The following is an 18,318-nucleotide window of genomic DNA, read 5'->3' on the forward strand; positions in this document are numbered from 1 at the left end:
TAGCACAATGACTGTGTATAGGAAAATAAAAACAATGGGGTAAAATGGCTGAGCAGTTCCTCAGAAGCCATGTATGTCTGTAGTCAATGCTAAGCAATGCTTGAGATGGTGTAAAGAGCAACACCACTGGATAGTGGATGACTGGAAACAAATTATTTGAAATGATGAATTACACTATATCCTGTGGCAATCTGATGGAAAGGTCCGAGTTTGCCAAACACCTGGAGAACAATACCTACCATCATATGTTGCATCAACAGTGCAGTACAGGAGAAGTGGTGTTATGGTATGGGGGTGTTTTTCTTGGTTAGCGTATGGTCCCCTTATTGAGGTCAAGAAAACTCTAAATACAGAAGGACATGGTCACATTTTACAGCATTATGTACAACACGCAGTAGATCATCCGTTCAGAGATGATAACTCATTGTATCAGGTGACAATGCACTGTCATAAAGCAGCAACTGTGTGGCAATGGATATGAATTGGCCTGCCCAGAGAACTGACGTGAACCCAATGGAACACCTTTGAGATGTGTTAGACCCTAGACTTCACTCCAGACTCCAGTGTCCATCACTACTTGCTCTCATTTCTACTCTTGAGGAAGACTGGGTTGCCATTCCTCCAGAGACATTCACATACCTCACTGAAAGTGTCATCAGCAGACTTCTAGTCGTCATAATGGCAAAACATGGTCACACCCCGTATTAATGTCCACTAACAGACGCCCAGATACATTTGGATAGATAGAGGTGGTTGATGTGCACCAAAAACATTTCTTTACTGACCGACACTTTTGCTCATGTAGATTGATGACCATATGTACCTATAAATAATGTATACATTAAAAGTCTGTAACACTGTCAACCAAATATATTAAAAATGAGCTGACAAATGGACTAAATATGACAGGTCTTGTTAGAGATCAGCACTATTGTTATGCTTCTCCTAGCAAACCCGCACGATAGAAACTACATGAACTGCCACTGCTGTGAAAGCTCCCTATATTCCAAAGATGAAAACACACTAGGAGACTACATTTATGCTTGAGTGCACTTACGGCATATCTGGCTCTTTGGCTAAAAGCTTTTGGTGGCAATTTGTTTCCACTGGTCATAACCAGTATGGTGACAGTATATGGTAGCCTATAAGAATCACTTAATCTAATGATTTCTTTTGGCATTTTGATATGGAGAGCAGGAAGAAAAATAAATGTGCTGACAGTCTAAACTGTAGTGAATCCAAGGGCTTGGGTTAGGCTGTAGTGTGACAATTTGGTTGTGAGTGATGAAGCCAATGAATCTCAACAAGAAAATAAAACTGCTGTCATTGAATGACATGTAGTGCAGCCTGAGATATATATCTGTCATTACAATAACCTTCTTGTATATCTTATTAACAATTCTGATGAGAATTTCAGCAATGTGGTTAAATTATTACATAATATAACAAAATACCAGCTAACTTTATTTATGAACCACTTAAAATTACAAATAAGCTTTCTTAATGGCTGCCAATGACGGACTCACGATTCATCATGTTAACTTCCCTTTGTTCATCATGCCAACTGTAGCACGCAACAGAAAAGCTGCGGCCCCCACCCCTCCACTTTCCAATGAATAATGAAGAAGTACACTATGAAACTAATATGGGCATATGCCACAAGAGAGATTTATGACTGTAGTAACTTCAAAAGTACACCTTTCTACTTTAAATACAAGTGGTCACAATGAGGATTGAAATCACAAACTTCTTTGAAAGAGGATAAAGAAATTTAATGAGAATAATTTATTTGCAAATTCAAACAAGATCACATATTAGTAAACAGTACAGCACAGCCACACCTACAGGGATAAATTTTATACAACTAAGTACATTGAACACGTGTTGTTTATGTTAACACACAGTTATACACATAAAAAACTGTATTGACATGTTAAAACAGTTATACAGAGTGAACCTCGACTCCACACAAAATTTCAAAAGTTGTTCAGAGATATTTTTTTGTGTATCCTGGTATAAGGGCCCAGTGATCTCTCATTACACATTATTGAATAATTGCATTTAATATAATTTTTTATGCCAATTTATATTTGTATCTGTATCACACTGAAAATATCTGCACAACAATGCAAATGTCGACAGTAGGTGTTGTGTGTCATGTGTGGAATTAAAACTGATTTGTTCACCCAAATTACTAGTTGCTGACTACTAATATCCACTTTTCTCTTTAGCCTCAAGCTTGCCTCCAGTAATGCTCAGTTCTATCTCAGGTTAATTCTAACAGCAATGTTAGGGTTATGTTAACAGAGTTGTATGTCAACAGAGTTGCATAAAAGTACGGATCAGTTTACTCACGGAAGAGATAGTCAATATGAACCTTGTGTATGGGTTCACTGAATACAATGGAAAAGAGGCACGACACACTGCTATGCTGGTCCTGCAGCAACAGCAACCATATCATACTACTTTGCTACTGTACACAGGTGCATTACTCTGTGTATTGTGTTGTATGTTGGGGGTGATTACATATTGAAGGCTTTTTCACTGCTGTGAAGGCACTTTCACAGAAGCAACGTAATTGGGGTAACGAACCGAATAAATCATAAGTAGAGCACTTGCCCGCGAAAGGCAAAGGTCCCGAGTTCGAGTCTCGGTCGGGCACACAGTTTTAATCTGCCAGGAAGTTTCATATCAGCGCACACTCCGTTGCAGAGTGAAAATCTCATTCTGAAATCATAAGTATATTATTCCTTTACAATGAGTTGCTAGAGACCACAGGTCCCTCACACTGAAATATCCAGAAAATACCACTGAATAACCTACAAAGTTTTGTCACAGGAATTTGAGTGTGTAGGCCAATATATGAATGTTTCTACTGTTGTTTTTCTCCTTGTTTCAGTTACATTCAAGTTTACATATGTGAAATGAGAGAAGTGACAGACAAATATGTGCAAGTTTCAAGAGTGACTTAGAATCATATTTCAATGCAATGGCAATGTAATTAATTTTAATTTTTTTAACTCTTATGTGAAGTATCACTCTGCCAAATGATCCAAGGGCAAAATGCTGCTGCTGCTGCAACTCTGAGGCTGGGAACAGTAGCCACGTGCATGTGAGTTGTGTTTGTGTGAATGCGTCCATGTGTTTACTGTTTCGGAAGAAGGGAGCTTGATATTTTAGCAGTCTTTTTCATTGTGTCTGTCAGTGACTCAGTACCTCCTCTACGTGATCAGTAGCTCCTATCTTTCCCATATGATTGTTATTCCATCCGAGACTTTCCATAGTTTGATTTTGTCAGACTTTTTTCAGTCATTCTCAAACATAGTAAATCAGTCTGGGTAAAAGTGGATTACTCTACATTGAAATACAGTTGGTGACAAATTAAGATTTGCTGTCAAGCTGGAACTTTAGTCTAGGATTCTATCTTTTCTGGTCAATGCTCTATCTGCTAGGCAATCTGAATGTACAGAACAATTCATAACTATAATTACTATAAACTATGTGATTGTGGAAGTAAGAAAAATGGAAATAATTATTATGTAGGATCTCTGTTCATAAAATGATTTATTTTTTCCCAATTATTCTCTATATTGGTGTACAGTTTCCTGTTCAGTGATTCGGATCTCCACATTTAGATGCACAGCTTTGATGTGCTGGTTTAGATTGCTCCTGGTCTTGAATCTTTTTGGACACTTTGGGCATTGTAATTGTGGCTCTTTTCCACACACATAATGGATGTGCTTCAGAAAAGAATTTCTTAATCTGTATTCCTTTCCACACCGTGGACATATGACCTCATTTTGTCGAAATAAATATGCCTGCTCGTTTAAATACTCTGATGGTGTGATGGAATAATCACATTCACCTGAAACATACACATGTAAATTAATTCCAGTGTTATACTACCTAGATTACCTCCTGTAAGTTTAACCACTTTGTGATGTAGTATGTGTGAATTTTATTTCTATCACAAATACTAAAAGCTGTGTTGTGAATGTTACAGTAAACACTAGGGACATATTAATCAACAAGAATCTGTTTAGATTAACAAATTCATCCACTACAAAAATTTAATGTGGTTCAACAAGTTAAGATTTCCATTTGTTGAATCTCAACTCCAAAGCGTCTCCTAAAGAAGGCCATCAATATGTTAATATTACTAAAACTAAATATGAGGACATTCAATTGTTGCAGAATTCTGTAAAAGATAGTGGACATGGCAATATCTTTGCACTAAAAACATTAGAATTCTTTAAATATTCAGCTCTAATTCTTTTTTTTTTTTTTTTGAAGAATCTTGACTGAAAACGCCACATCTGACTGAAAATTATGAGACATTCTGAGTTGAACGCATGGAAAATTGGTTGGAGTGAGGTGGATCAACATTTAAGACACTGGACTTGTATTCAACAAAAGCAGCATCCAAATCCTCATTCAACCATCTGGCTGTGCAATCAAACACAAATTTGGTATCTGTTCTTTTGGACAAGTCCAAAGCACAGAAGCCACTCATATACACATCCAAATTTAGTGCACTGAATGTAAATTCTAAGATTCTTTGGAAATACCACAGCTTCTTTTCTGCCTCATCTTTATTCAAACCTTAAGTTGTACTTTGTATTCCTAATCACTCCATGGTCAATGAGATGTTAAAACATAACCACATTTTTTTTCTTGCCAGTAACTGACATGTGTTTCCTTTTCTTCACCAGGTGTGTTTTACCTTGATACATCAACGGCGTTGTTCTGTACAATGTAGATTTTAACTGCTTTAATCATTTTATGGCACTAAATCAGAAGCAGTGCATGGGAGCATGCATTGCTATTTTGGTGGTTAAACATGTACCACAAATTTCCTTGACACTTCTTGTTTTCATGGGAACAGTTACACATTTTTAGTCTGTGTTTTTCATGCCTTTAGTCCTCTGCATGTGTGTAAACAGGGAAACAGTTATGTTAGAGGCCATAAACTGCTTCTAGTATAGTGGTATACAATCATGGAAGTATAAAGCAAATGTTGTCTTGGGTTTTAGTACAATGTTACTGGTGAGCAAAATCTGTAAAATAAATGAATAATCATGAAGAGAAAATGTTCTTGAAACACACAATCCAATCATATTTAAATTTACAAAATATTAGGAAGTACAGGCTACTACAGAATGTATGCTAAAGAGTATTGTATAAATATCACTGGATTTCTCTGATGTGCAACACTGCTATGCATTGGGATGCACTGCATTACTTGTTGAATAAGCCATTTATCATATTCTATTTGACAATCACAAAAGCACAAAGATTGCAGCCATTTGCCTGGGAAACTGTTATACTAACAACAAAACAAAAATAGGCCAACACACCCTGGTTCCAAGTTTTTCTTGATTCTGAGGTTAAGGCCAGAAATAGATCATGCTTCCCACCCCCTCCCTCCCCAAAGCAAAGAAAAACAAGTTCCAGTTTTTACTGACATCAATACAAAGCACAGTAGAACCACTGATGTATTTACTTCATGTGTGGTTCACAGAACAAAGTTTAACTTTCTTTTAAGCACTATAATTATTTTAGCCAATGTACTCGGTTTTATCATTTATTCTTGATTATAAATAATATGTTCCATATAACATGTTCAACAGACAATGGTCACTCACACACTGAATATAACTTCCAATGTTCTCTAGTAATATCCTGAGTAACTGAGTCCTTTGTAAAATGGTTCAAAATGAATATGGGTTCTCAGGATGTAAATAATCATTGGTGGTACTGGTGTCCCAAGTGTGTACTTGGCACAAAGAGAGGGATAAATGTTGTACTCGCTAAAAGGGATTACTTGCTGGAACATCAAACTTTTTCCTGTATCATAATCATGTAAAACTAGATGCTGTTTAATCTGATTTTTCACTTCTGTAAAATATATAATTAATTTAACATCATTTTTCACAAGATGCAGTCTATGACGGCACGCTACTGTGAGTTGATATCGCAAATAAATGCAAAGCACTGAGTTCATAATTTTAATAACTCAACTGCACATGGCAAATAGGGAAAATGCATAGATGGCATAACAAAATCTGATGCTACCTGCTGTGTTTGACAGTGTGGTAGATTCAAATGCCATGCCAGTTCATTCACTGTGCTGTATCTGATTGCACAACAGTTGGATGCTGTGCCAGTTTATCCACAATGCCTACGGCTAGAGGGTACAGCGGATAAGCATTACTCAGTCACAAGTGCACTGCTTGTGATCACCGTCTGCGTCACTATGTTGTAGTTTGGATTTTATAAGGTGTCCCGGACACACCATCTGCCAGTCTCTCGTGTAATGTACTGCTAACTACTTGTTCAACTATTATGATGGCACCCACATTACAGGCTGGTATCTCTCTTTCCTCGGCTTTGACTTGAACTGAAATTTTTGTGCATCTCTGTGCCTGAGCTGTTGGACACTCGGCTGTAACCTCTGATTTTGTGCCTTATCAAACGTAATTAAGTGATTGTAGCTCTTTTGTGTATTTATTGCAATAAGAAGGGTTTCCATTATCAATGGCTATTTATTCTCACCAGTTTCACTAGTACGAAAGTTTGTTTATCCATCAAACATTACTATAACATGTAATCACCTGACCAACAAGGTTAAGAAAATATATTTGTTTTCAAAAATTATTTGCTATTTCTTCCAAAAACCATGTATTGTATATGACACACAGGCAGTCCAGGTAAGCAAAATGTAAAAATGAAATTGGGTAATATATTGATTTTACGTTTTGAAATTTGATATTTTCATTGTAGCTTTCAATGACATGTTGGCTGTTGATGCTGATATACTGTCTGGCTTTCTTAGATCACCACTTGCTTTGTCCTATGGGCATTTTGCCTTCTGCAGACATAACAAGGACTACTGGTTTGTTGTCATGCCATTTGGCATCAGACTCTTTGCAGCATGTCCTGTAGAGGTGAAATATCAAGGCGATAGAAATCCACTTCTGGGACACTTAATACTGTCTTCTGCATACTCTATCATGTACCGATTATATTATGCTTCATAAAAGAAAGAGAACTATCTACCAAAAAGTGCCAAAAAACAAAAAGCGGTAGGATAGTGGCTTATTGTTCTGTAATACTGCTGCTCACACTGGTCACGACCACATGAATGATATGAGAAAACGGAATCAATGGATTCATGATGTCCATCCTTACTTACATGCAGGATTTCATCAACCCCACACAAGTAGAGTCGAACAGGACAGTCCCACTGTTTTGTTTGTCATGTAGAATTATAGAGCCATGTTATGCATCTTGTGTCAATAAATGGACTTTTCGTAGCAAGGCAGGTATCCACAAAGACAGCGTAGCTACGTCTGGAGTGACACAGACTGTCAGAACAGCAAAAATTGCTGCTGCCATGCCAAGGAAAGGGGCTGCGAGAGGCGTGCCAAAAAAAGTGCAACCAACAACAACAACAATGGATGCAGGAGACATGTCATCTTTTCAGATGTGTCCCAGCTATGCGTACAGCTTCATGATGGATATATGTGTGTGTGGAGGCTCCAATTAGAACAAAAAGGTTAGACTGCATTTGTCACAGTCACTGTTATACACTAATCAGCCAGAACATTATGACCACTGACCTGCTATCGATATAAACCTATCCAGGTGATAGCAGCATCACCTACATGCACACACACACACACACACACACACACACACACACACACACACACACACACACACACACACACGGTGCATGTAGTATTAGTAGGCGTTTTGAATAGGAGGAAACATGCGAAGTTGCAGGCAGGCACAATTAAAGGACACTTAAACATAAGATTTGGACCTCAGCCTTAGTCAGAAAAAGAGAAACACACACCATTCTCCTGGCAGCTCGGGTCAGAATTCCATGGCCATGTGCCATTTTCAGTCGTAGTTGCTGGTTTTGTGAGTTAACACTGGCACATGCATGGGTCATGGCTGCGGAGACCCACTGTTAGGAGTGTTCGGTGCACTGTGTGTGTTGAGACACACCTGTACTCTGCTCAGCACTAAAGCTGATGTTAGTTGCATCACAGTTTGCCACCTATCACGTTTTACCAGTTAGCCCAGCCTACAATGTCTGACATCTGTAATGAGGGGTGCCCACCCAATGCCACGACGCCTAGACATGGTTTCAACTAGGTTTCACCACGTGTTTAACACACTCACCACAGCACGCCTCAAACAGCCAACAGGTCATGCAGTTTCTTAAATGCTCATGCTGAGCCTCCGGGCCATCACAGTCTGCCCTCAGTCAAACTCAGATAGATTCTGGCATTCTGGCCAGAGCTGGCGGTGGTGTGTGCAAGAGGTTTGCTTGTTTGGTGAATGAATGGTGTGTGTTTCTCTTTTCCTGACAAAGGATGAGGCAGAACGCTTATGTGTAAGAGTCTTAATTGTGCCTGTCTCCTACTTAGCACGTTATCTTTACAGTAATTAGCAATCTATCTTTTCCTACATTGTTGATACTCCTGCCTGGAGTTTCCATTGTCTGAATGGGGAAGGCGGCTAATCTATCAGAGTTTGACTGAGGGCAGGCAGTGATAGCTAGGCACGAGAATTTCGGAAAGTACACAACTGTTTGTTGGTGAGTACTTTCAACATATGGCAAAATCACGTCCAGGGGTTTGGACGGCCACCTCTCATTACGGATGTCGGACATTGTAGGCTGGGCAGACTGGTAAAACAGGATACATGGCAAACTGTGGCAGAACTAACATCAAACTTTAACGCTGGGCAGAGCACAGGTTTGTCTGGACACACAGTGCACCGAACACTCCTAACGATGGCCCTCCGCAGCCGACAATCCATGCATGTGCCAATGTTAACACAACAGCATTGCAACTACGACTGAAATGGGCATGTGGCCACTGGCACTGGACATTGGTACAGTGGCAGAGCATTGCATGGTCTGATGAATCCTGATACCTTCTTCATCATGCCAATGGGAGGGGTTGAATCCGTCATCTTCCAGGGGAACAGCTCCTCGACACCTGTGCTGCATGAGATGGTACCAAACTATGAGGTCATCTGTCCATTGTTCCTAATAAAACAATGCCACAAGTGTAAGTATAAAAAGGAAGAAACATATAACACAAAATGGAAAGAAAGGAAAAGCCACAAGAATGAAGGGAAGGCAACGAACACTAAAAGGAACAAAAGAGGACAAGAAAACAACAGAGAGATGCTAGAAACAGAAGAGAGTATAACATGAAAGCAGATTACAGTGGCTGGTGAACCACGAGAATAAAAAGGGAAAGCCAGCCACTCTGCAACACATTAAAACCTCCACCCTAAAAGCACTAGGGTGGAGGACACAGAAGGACAAAAAGATGTGTGCTAAAACCTACATAGAAATATAAAACCCACTCTCATGGATAAAACGTAAAACTAAAGCTGCTGTGGAGGCATTGTCGCCCAACATCGAAGGCAGGGTGCTGAGAAAGTTAAAATTCTGCTGCAGAGCGGCTAAAAGTGGGCAGTCCAGCAAGAAGTGGACGACTGTCATTTGAAAGCCACAGTGACACTGAGGTGGATCCTCGTGATGGAGTAGGTAACCATGCGTTAGCCATGTATGGCCAATGCAGAGCCAGCAGAGGACAACTGACTCCCTGCGAGAGGTCTGCATGGAAGACTTCCACACATTCACAGTCTCCTTAATGACACGCAGTTTGTTGTGTGTGCTGTTATGCCATTCCGTCTCCCAAAGCCGGAAAACCCTGCAGTGTAAGACAGAACGCAGGTCAGCTTTGGAGATACCTATCTCCAGAAGCGGTTTCCGTGTCGCCTGTTTGACCAGCCTGTCAGCAAGTTCGTTGCCAGGGATTCCGATGTGACCTGGGGTCCACACAAACACCACGGAACGGCGAGACTTTTCCAGAGCATTGGTGGACTCCTGAATGGACGCTACCAGAGGGTGGCGAGGGTAGCACTGGTCGATAGCTTGTAGGCTGCTCAATGAGTCAGTACACAGGAGAAATGACTCGCCAGGGCATGAGCAGATGTACTCAAGAGCATGAGATATGGCCGCCAGCCCTGCAGTGAAAACACTGAAGCCAAATGGCAATGAGTGATGCTCAATATGTCCTCCATGAACATATGTGAAGCCTACAGTGTAAAGCACTTCAGAGCCTCAGAGCACAAGAGTCGAGAGGAAGTGACAGCGGAGAGTGGCGGGGTTAATGAAGTCCTTAGGGCCATGCAAAAGGTCCAGACGAAGTTGCGACCGAGGCGTACACCATGGAGGCGTACATGAACGGATCGCAAGTAGAGGTGGTAAAGGGAAGGACTCCAGTTCGGAGATAATGGACTGCATGTGAACCACAATCGTTGGCCCCGATCTGGGCCGCTGATGCGGGAGATGGACTGCTGCGGGCGGGAAAAGGAGATGGTAATTTGGATGCTCAGGGGAACTATGAATGTGTGCTGCATAACTGGCAAGCAGTTGCACACGTCTAATCTGCAGTGGAGGGACACCAGCCTCCACCAGTACGGTGGTCACCGGACTCATCCTAAATGCTCCTGTCACTAATTGAATCCCACAGTGGTGCACAGGGTCGAGTAAATGCAATGCTGAAGGAGTTGCCAAAACATGCTCTGAACAGCTTCGCTGCTGTAGTAATTCATACTGGAGTCCCCTAATGCATTATGCGCACTCATCTCTTTGATACAAGAGAAATCATTGTGGGAGCTGTTTCATGAGGTCTGCGAGAGATGTCTCTTAGTCTAAAATGACATAAGACACAGACACAGGGAATATATTGTTACCCAAATGACAGACTTATTCTGGTACTTGGGTGTGAGCAAAGAGAGATGGGGAGGTGAAAGTAGTATGAATATTCTACAGTACAATTTTTGTAGTTACATCCCTGCAATAATTACCAGAATGAAACTATACAGTATGTGCACAACTCAGTGAATTTGTTTCTCTAATAGCCAGCAATTTCCCTGAAATCAAAGCTGCAGGAGAAAAGTGGGTAAATCTAGGATACACACGGTTAAGGCACTATATTTAATTCTATTTTGACATCAATTCAAACACTTATTGTAAGAAATGACAGAAAACAACTAACTAGAACATCTTAAAAATCACACCATTCTATAATTCCTTAGAAGATAGTCAGTACTTTACACAAAATAATTTTTCATGATGGCTAAAAGCCAAGACAGATTTCAGAACCAAGGATTCCTTGAAAAACTATTTTTTTTCTTAATTTTTCTCAGTTACTTTGCCATGAACTAACTTGTGGGAACATTCCTGAACGGATGCACATTTTCAGCAGTGATGGTTTATTATCAACTTCATTTATCTTTCTTACTGCTGTGAGTTCAAAAGACAAGTGTACATAAAACAGCTATATAGAACATAACGTTTAATGGATTTGTTCCAATTTGTCAACTGAACTGCAATTTTCACTACTGTTTCTAGTTTTCTTATGTTCTAATGGGTGTGAATTCCTAAGGGACCAAACTGCTAAGGTCATCAGTCCCTAGAATTATACACTATTTAAACTAAGAACAACACACACATCCATGCCTGAGGGAGAACTCAAACCTCAGGCGGGAGGGGCCGCGCAATCCGTAACATGTTGCCTCAAGCTGCGTGGCCACTCCGCACGGCCCTATTAACTATTACTTACCGGCAAAAGCTCCTTTTATAGGTTTGCTATGACAGATCATAATTGCTTCTTCTGTTGGACAATCATTTACTGCATATCACAGTTTTCAAGAAGCAGCTGACTACTCCATGAATTATTGCACTTTGTTTCAATATCAATATGCTGAAAAAACACAAGAACAATTAATTTACAAAGCACTTTATTTTAATTACTTTTGTTTTCTGTACCACAGATTCAAAAAAATCTTAAAATAGAAAAAGAAACAGACTCCACAAATCTTATACTTTGGGTACGGATCATGTGGTAACTGAATTACATCTTCCTTTTGGAAAAAAAAGTTACTGTCAATTTCATTTACTATGTATTGTAATAGTAAAATTGGTGTTTTGTCTATAAATGTCATATGATGATAAATTTCTATGGTGTTTTTATACCTCTGTAGAAACAATACATTTAATAGGTCCAGGAATCATTTATCTACAGAACTGGTCAAAGAGGACTGATACTCCAGTTCAAAATTTGGTAGTACCTTCCTGCTGCTATCAATGACAAAGCATAAAATATATGTGATATGAGCACACGAAGTACGGTATTTTATGGACTATAAGATGCTACAGACTATAAGACAAACATTAATTTTCAAGCAATTTAAAAATAAATTATTATTAGATTCCAAGTACTTCTTGAAAGACTTAACAGTAATGTCTTCTCTCACTCTAGACCACAACTGTCTTATCCACAGAATTTTTCAAATGACTACTAAACTGATCTAGTACAAGAAGAGAACTCTTCTTCAATAAAGCACCTTTCCTTCTCTTCCACACACTGTTAATGCATAATTCCATACCAGCCTTGTCCACCCAACCCTTGTAATGTACATGAAGAACAATACCTGGAGAATTTCAGAAGGTTTTGGCATTGTTTTGCAATTGGAAATGATCACTGGATTAAGTTTAGTACTGTCAGCACAACATGAAAGGACAATGGTATAGTCCTGCAGCACTGAATATATGGCCATTTTTAAGACTAGTGGTAATTTTAAATCAAACACTGAATGTTTTTACAGGGTGTTTCAAAAATGACCGGTTTATTTGAAACGGCAAGCAAAACTAAACAAGCAGCGATAGAAATACACCGTTTGTTGCAATATGCTTGGGACAACAGTACATTTTCAGGCGAACAAACTTTCGAAATTACAGTAGTTACAATTTTCAACAGATGGCGCTGCAAGTGATGTGAAAGATATAGAAGACAACGCAGTCTGTGGGTGCGCCATTCTGTACGTCGCCTTTCTGCTGTAAGCGTGTGCTGTTCACAACGTGCAAGTGTGCTGTAGACAACATGGTTTATTCCTTAGAACAGAGGATTTTTCTGGTGTTGGAATTCCACCGCCTAGAACACAGTGTTGTTGCAACAAGACGAAGTTTTCAACGGAGGTTTAATGTAACCAAAGGACCGAAAAGCGATACAATAAAGGATCTGTTTGAAAAATTTCAACGGACTGGGAATGTGACGGATGAACGTGCTGGAAAGGTAGGGCGACCGCGTACGGCAACCACAGAGGGCAACGCGCAGCTAGTGCAGCAGGTGATCCAACAGCGGCCTCGGGTTTCCGTTCGCCGTGTTGCAGCTGCGGTCCAAATGACGCCAACGTCCACGTATCGTCTCATGCGCCAGAGTTTACACTTCTATCCACACAAAATTCAAACGCGGCAACCCCTCAGCGCCCCTACCATTGCTGCACGAGAGACATTCGCTAACGATATAGTGCACAGGATTGATGACGGCGATATGCATGTGGGCAGCATTTGGTTTACTGATGAAGCTTATTTTTACTGTACCTGGACGGCTTCGTCAATAAACAGAACTGGCGCATATGGGGAACCGAAAAGCCACATGTTGCAGTCCCATCGTCCCTGCATCCTCAAAAAGTACTGGTCTGGGCCGCCAGTTCTTCCAAAGGAATCATTGGCCCATTTTTCAGATCCGAAACGATTACTGCATCACGCTATCTGGACATTCTTCGTGAATTTGTGGCGGTACAAACTGCCTTAGACGACACTGCGAACACCTCGTGGTTTATGCAAGATGGTGCCCGGCCACATCGCACGGCCGACGTCTTTAATTTCCTGAATGAATATTTCGATGATCGTGTGATTGCTTTGGGCTATCCGAAACATACAGGAGGCGGCGTGGATTGGCCTCCCTATTCGCCAGACATGAACCCCTGCGACTTCTTTCTGTGGGGACACTTGAAAGACCAGGTGTACCGCCAGAATCCAGAAACAATTGAACAGCTGAAGCAGTACATCTCATCTGCATGTGAAGCCATTCCGCCAGACACGTTGTCAAAGGTTTCGGGTAATTTCATTCAGAGACTACGCCATATTATTGCTATGCATGGTGGATATGTGGAAAATATCGTACTATAGAGTTTCCCAGACCGCAGCGCCATCTGTTGTTGAAAATTGTAACTACTGTAATTTCGAAAGTTTGTCTGCCTGAAAATGTACGGTTGTCCCAAGCATATTGCAACAAACAGTGTATTTCTATCGCTGCTCGTTTAGTTTTTATTGCCGTTTCAAATATACCGGTCATTTTTGAAACACCCTGTATATTAATTTAGAGTACAAGATACATCTGAGATTTGGAGCAATTTTCCGAAGAAAAAAGTGCATCTTTTAGTCTGTAAAATACAATATCATCAATAAAGAACATAACAATCTCAATGAGAAATATTTCACGAGCTGAACTATAAATTTCGTGTATATTGTTGAATGGTATGTGCCTCATATCACAAAAACACTGAACAATTGCAAAAATAACATCCTAACAAATGGTTCATTGGCTAAGTTGTGCATCACTTTGCTGAAATTGGACTTAACACAAAATGGCTACATTTAAAGTCCTGCTCATCTTCAAAAAAGAAAAGGTGGAATCCTTCAAGTAATACTGGTTAGTCTTCGCAAAAGACTCTAACCAAAATGACCCTCCCCCCTCCCCCCCCCCCCCCATGATTAATAACATGCTGCATACTGATAAAATACTCAGCATTTTACAAGACTCTTACGGACAAACTCCCCCCCCAAAAAAAAGAACAAACAAATATAAATCACAAAATCAATTTTGTTTAGACAATCCCCATTTCTACCTGAAAGATGTTCCCACTTTTCTTTCCAGTTGTTAACTGTAGCAATGTTTGGTTAGAGATAATAAATCTACGTAAAATGAGGTGACAAAAGTCGTGGGATGGGATACCTGATAATATTGTGTCGGACCTCCTTTTGCCCAGCATATTGCAGCAACTCAATATGGCATGGACTCAACAAGTTGTTGGAAGTCCCCTGCACAAATATTGATCCATGCTGCCTCATATAGCCGTTCATAATTGTGAAAGGGTTGCCAGTGCAGGATGGTTGTTTGGTTGTTTTTGGGGAAGGAGACCAGACAGCGTGGTCATCGGTCTCATCGGATTAGGGAAGGAAGTTGGCCGTGCCCTTTCAGAGGAACCATCCCGGCATTTGGTTGGAGTGATTTAGGGAAATCACGGAAAACCTAAATCAGGATGGCCGGACGCGGGATTGAACCGTCATCCTCCCGCATGCGAGTCCAGTGTCTCCACTGCACCACCTCGCTCGGTAGAGCAGGATTTTGTGCAGGAAATGACCTCTTGATTATGTCCCATAAATGTTTGATTGGATTTAGGTTGGCTGATATGGGTGCCAAATCATTCACTTGAATTGTCCAGAATATTCTTCAAACCAATCATGAACAACTGTGGATGGTGACACAGCACTTCGTCATCTATATGGCTGCAAACGGTCTCGAAGTAGCGTCAATGATCAGTTCAGATGGACCAGAGGATCCAGTCCATTCCGTGTAAACACAGCTCACACCATTATGGAGCTACCACCAGAATGGTAGCAACCTGTGTCTGTGGATTTGTGGGGGTCTGTGCTGCACTCAAACCCTACTATCGGCTCTTACAGAGTGAAATCAGGTCTCATCTGATTAGGCCACAGTTTTCCAGTAGTCTAGGGTCCAACTGATATGGCCACAAACCCAGGTGAGGTGTTGCAGGTGACGTTATGCTGTTAGCAAAGGCAATTGCATTGGTAGTCAACTAGTGTTCTCTGTTAGCACCAATAACTTTATGCAAATTCCCCTCCTCTTGGTCTTTAAGTGAAGGCCATCAGCCGGCGTGTTGTCCAAGATGAGAGGTAGTGCCTGAAATCTGCTATTCTCAGCATGCTCTTGACACTGTGGATCTCTTAATATTGAATGCTCTAATGATTTCCAAAATGGAATGTCCCATGCATCTAGCTCCAACTATCATTCCACGTCCAAAGCCTGATAATTCCCACTGTGGGGCCATAATCACATCGGAAACCTTTTCACATGAATCATCTGATTACAAATGACAGTTCTGCCAATGAATTGCCCCTTTTATGCCTTGTGTATGCAGTATTGCCACCATCTCTGTATGTGGATATCGCTGTCCCATATCTTTTGTCACCTCAGTGTATGCTGACTGCTTGGAATTGCAACTGAGCCCTTTTTTATTTCTTGAACTATACAATCATTTAACGAAATCTTTCAATGTTTGTACATTTTTATCTATTTTAGTATGCACTGTGACATGAAATGAAATGTTATGTCCAGCCAACATAAGTTTCTGCTCTGTTTTCTTAATGATCTTAGGTTTTTAAGGCCAGCCACCTGCCCTATCGTCATAAAGCATATTTATGTACTCATTGTTTGACAATTCCTATATCATTGTGAGATGATTCTAGGGGCAAATAAATATAAATAAATATATAAATAAAAGTATATCTCCCATCTAATTTTCATTGTGCCTTACGACATCCCCTCTGAGACATGTATAAACAGTTTTGTTTAGTCTGGTAAATTCTGTCACAGTCTTCTAATTGTTAGCTTGTTGGCTGAAAGTCTTACTTTCTCTTTAAGAGCTGCAACTAGTTACACCATTTCACATAGTAAAACACAAATAATTTTGCTGGGGATGAAAACAACACGTATGTCTACAAGCAAACACAAATCATCTTTTGCTATAACATATCAAAGCAAATCTCTCTCCTTCCATGTTCGAGTTCTCACCTTCCAAGCCAAAAGAAATGTCTCTGCTTTTGTGGTTATCCTTTCAGTATTCTGATACGAAATGTGTCAATTACAAGATACAAAATAAGTTCAAAATATACTGCTAAATTAATAAATCACATATTCAACTTCCATGGAATCAGCTGAATAACAGAAGGAGATTCATGATTCACTGTTGTGATGCTGAAATTAATTGAACAATTTCGAAGTATATGCCACTCAAAGCAATCAGTATGAAATAAAGGAACATTTATAGGCATGAAAGGCATATCTTACTGATATTAAGAGCATATTTCATTAATTAATTAATTAGTTAAGGGACTACATAGCCCTTGTGCTTCCTTCTCACATGTACACGCAAATTTTCTTCTTTGTGGACCGTAGTGGGCAATAAGGGCATGGAAATTGAGGTTCTTTCCCACATTCATGTCTAATGTGACTCCAGAGGCTCCTACAGTGCCTGTATACTCTACCACAACCATCACATGTGTACGGAGCACCTAGAACAGTACTATGAGATATGTCCAAAAATTGGTGATAAGAATTTTCTTGTGCGTATCTGTTGACACTCAATCCTTCCTCTGACTCAAGTACACCTGTAATCAAGTAATAAATGAAATAAACATAAACGATTATATCATCAGCTTAACTGATTTACTGATTTGCAACAGCAGCAATAGAGAGACTATGCAGATATAATTGTATAATTGTGATCTTTAGGTAAGTAATTTAAAATGATAAATGTTATTTGTATGTACAATGAAGTATAGCCTGCTCTATTAATGAGTTTTTTCTTAATTTTTGGAACTGGAAATAATCATCACTTTAAGAAAGAGGCCAAACAAGAAAATAAAATGAAAAAATCATGAATATTAACTAAAGAAACTGTATAACAGAAAAGGAAAAATTTTTAGAACTGGACAAATGTCTGTAATTATTTTGCACCAAGCTGTAATCCATTTTGTAAATTTCAGTTTCAGGTGATAAACTTCAAATTTTCAGATTTAATTTTACGTCTGCTTTTATGGCACATTTTTTTATTCTGAATGTAAGTTTTTTATATTGATTTTGTGCCTATTGATGTGAAAAGATACTCATACCTAAGCATTAATAATTTTCAAAAAGGCACAAAGAAATATAAACATACATTTTTATAGCTGCAACTGATTTTAAAGTTGCATGGAAACAACAATATAACTACACAATCACTTACTCTCATTCATAAATGCTGTTTTTATTCTACAAACTACAGTTTAATGCAGACAGTCCCACTGAATCTGAATAAATGAATAAGTAAAGAGTATTTCGAATACAAACTTTACAAGAATAGTGTATAGTTCATAAAATACTACAACAGAAAAAACATTTTAAACAGTCTCTTCATTTACAGAGAAATAACCTCACATCCAAATACAGGGATGATGAAACTGTAATAATCTTGATAATTTCATACAAAACTAATGAATCAAAGGATAAGAGTATTCAAATTACATGCTTTAACATAATTCACTTGATCCTGCACAACACTATGTATTGTAACCGAACAGTTTTTTGCTGC

The 18,318-nt window shown here is 39.5% G+C and overlaps 1 long non-coding RNA gene across 2 annotated transcripts; it reads right to left on the bottom strand.

The window, feature by feature from the left end:
* Positions 1–3,549: 3,549 nt before the first annotated feature.
* On the bottom strand, positions 3,550–17,093 carry LOC124788202. 2 transcript variants are annotated; one of them, XR_007016073.1, is made up of 3 exons: positions 16,761–17,093; positions 11,664–11,804; positions 3,550–3,865 (listed from the first exon to the last, which is right to left on the bottom strand). It is a non-coding gene; the product is annotated as an uncharacterized LOC124788202 (long non-coding RNA). The 2 variants fall into 2 exon arrangements; XR_007016072.1 differs by lacking the exon at positions 16,761–17,093 and having other exon boundaries at positions 11,664–12,652.
* Between the last annotated feature and the right edge of the window lie 1,225 nt (positions 17,094–18,318).

This window comes from Schistocerca piceifrons, chromosome 3, assembly GCF_021461385.2.
Source record: "Schistocerca piceifrons isolate TAMUIC-IGC-003096 chromosome 3, iqSchPice1.1, whole genome shotgun sequence".
NCBI lineage: Eukaryota > Metazoa > Arthropoda > Insecta > Orthoptera > Acrididae > Schistocerca > Schistocerca piceifrons.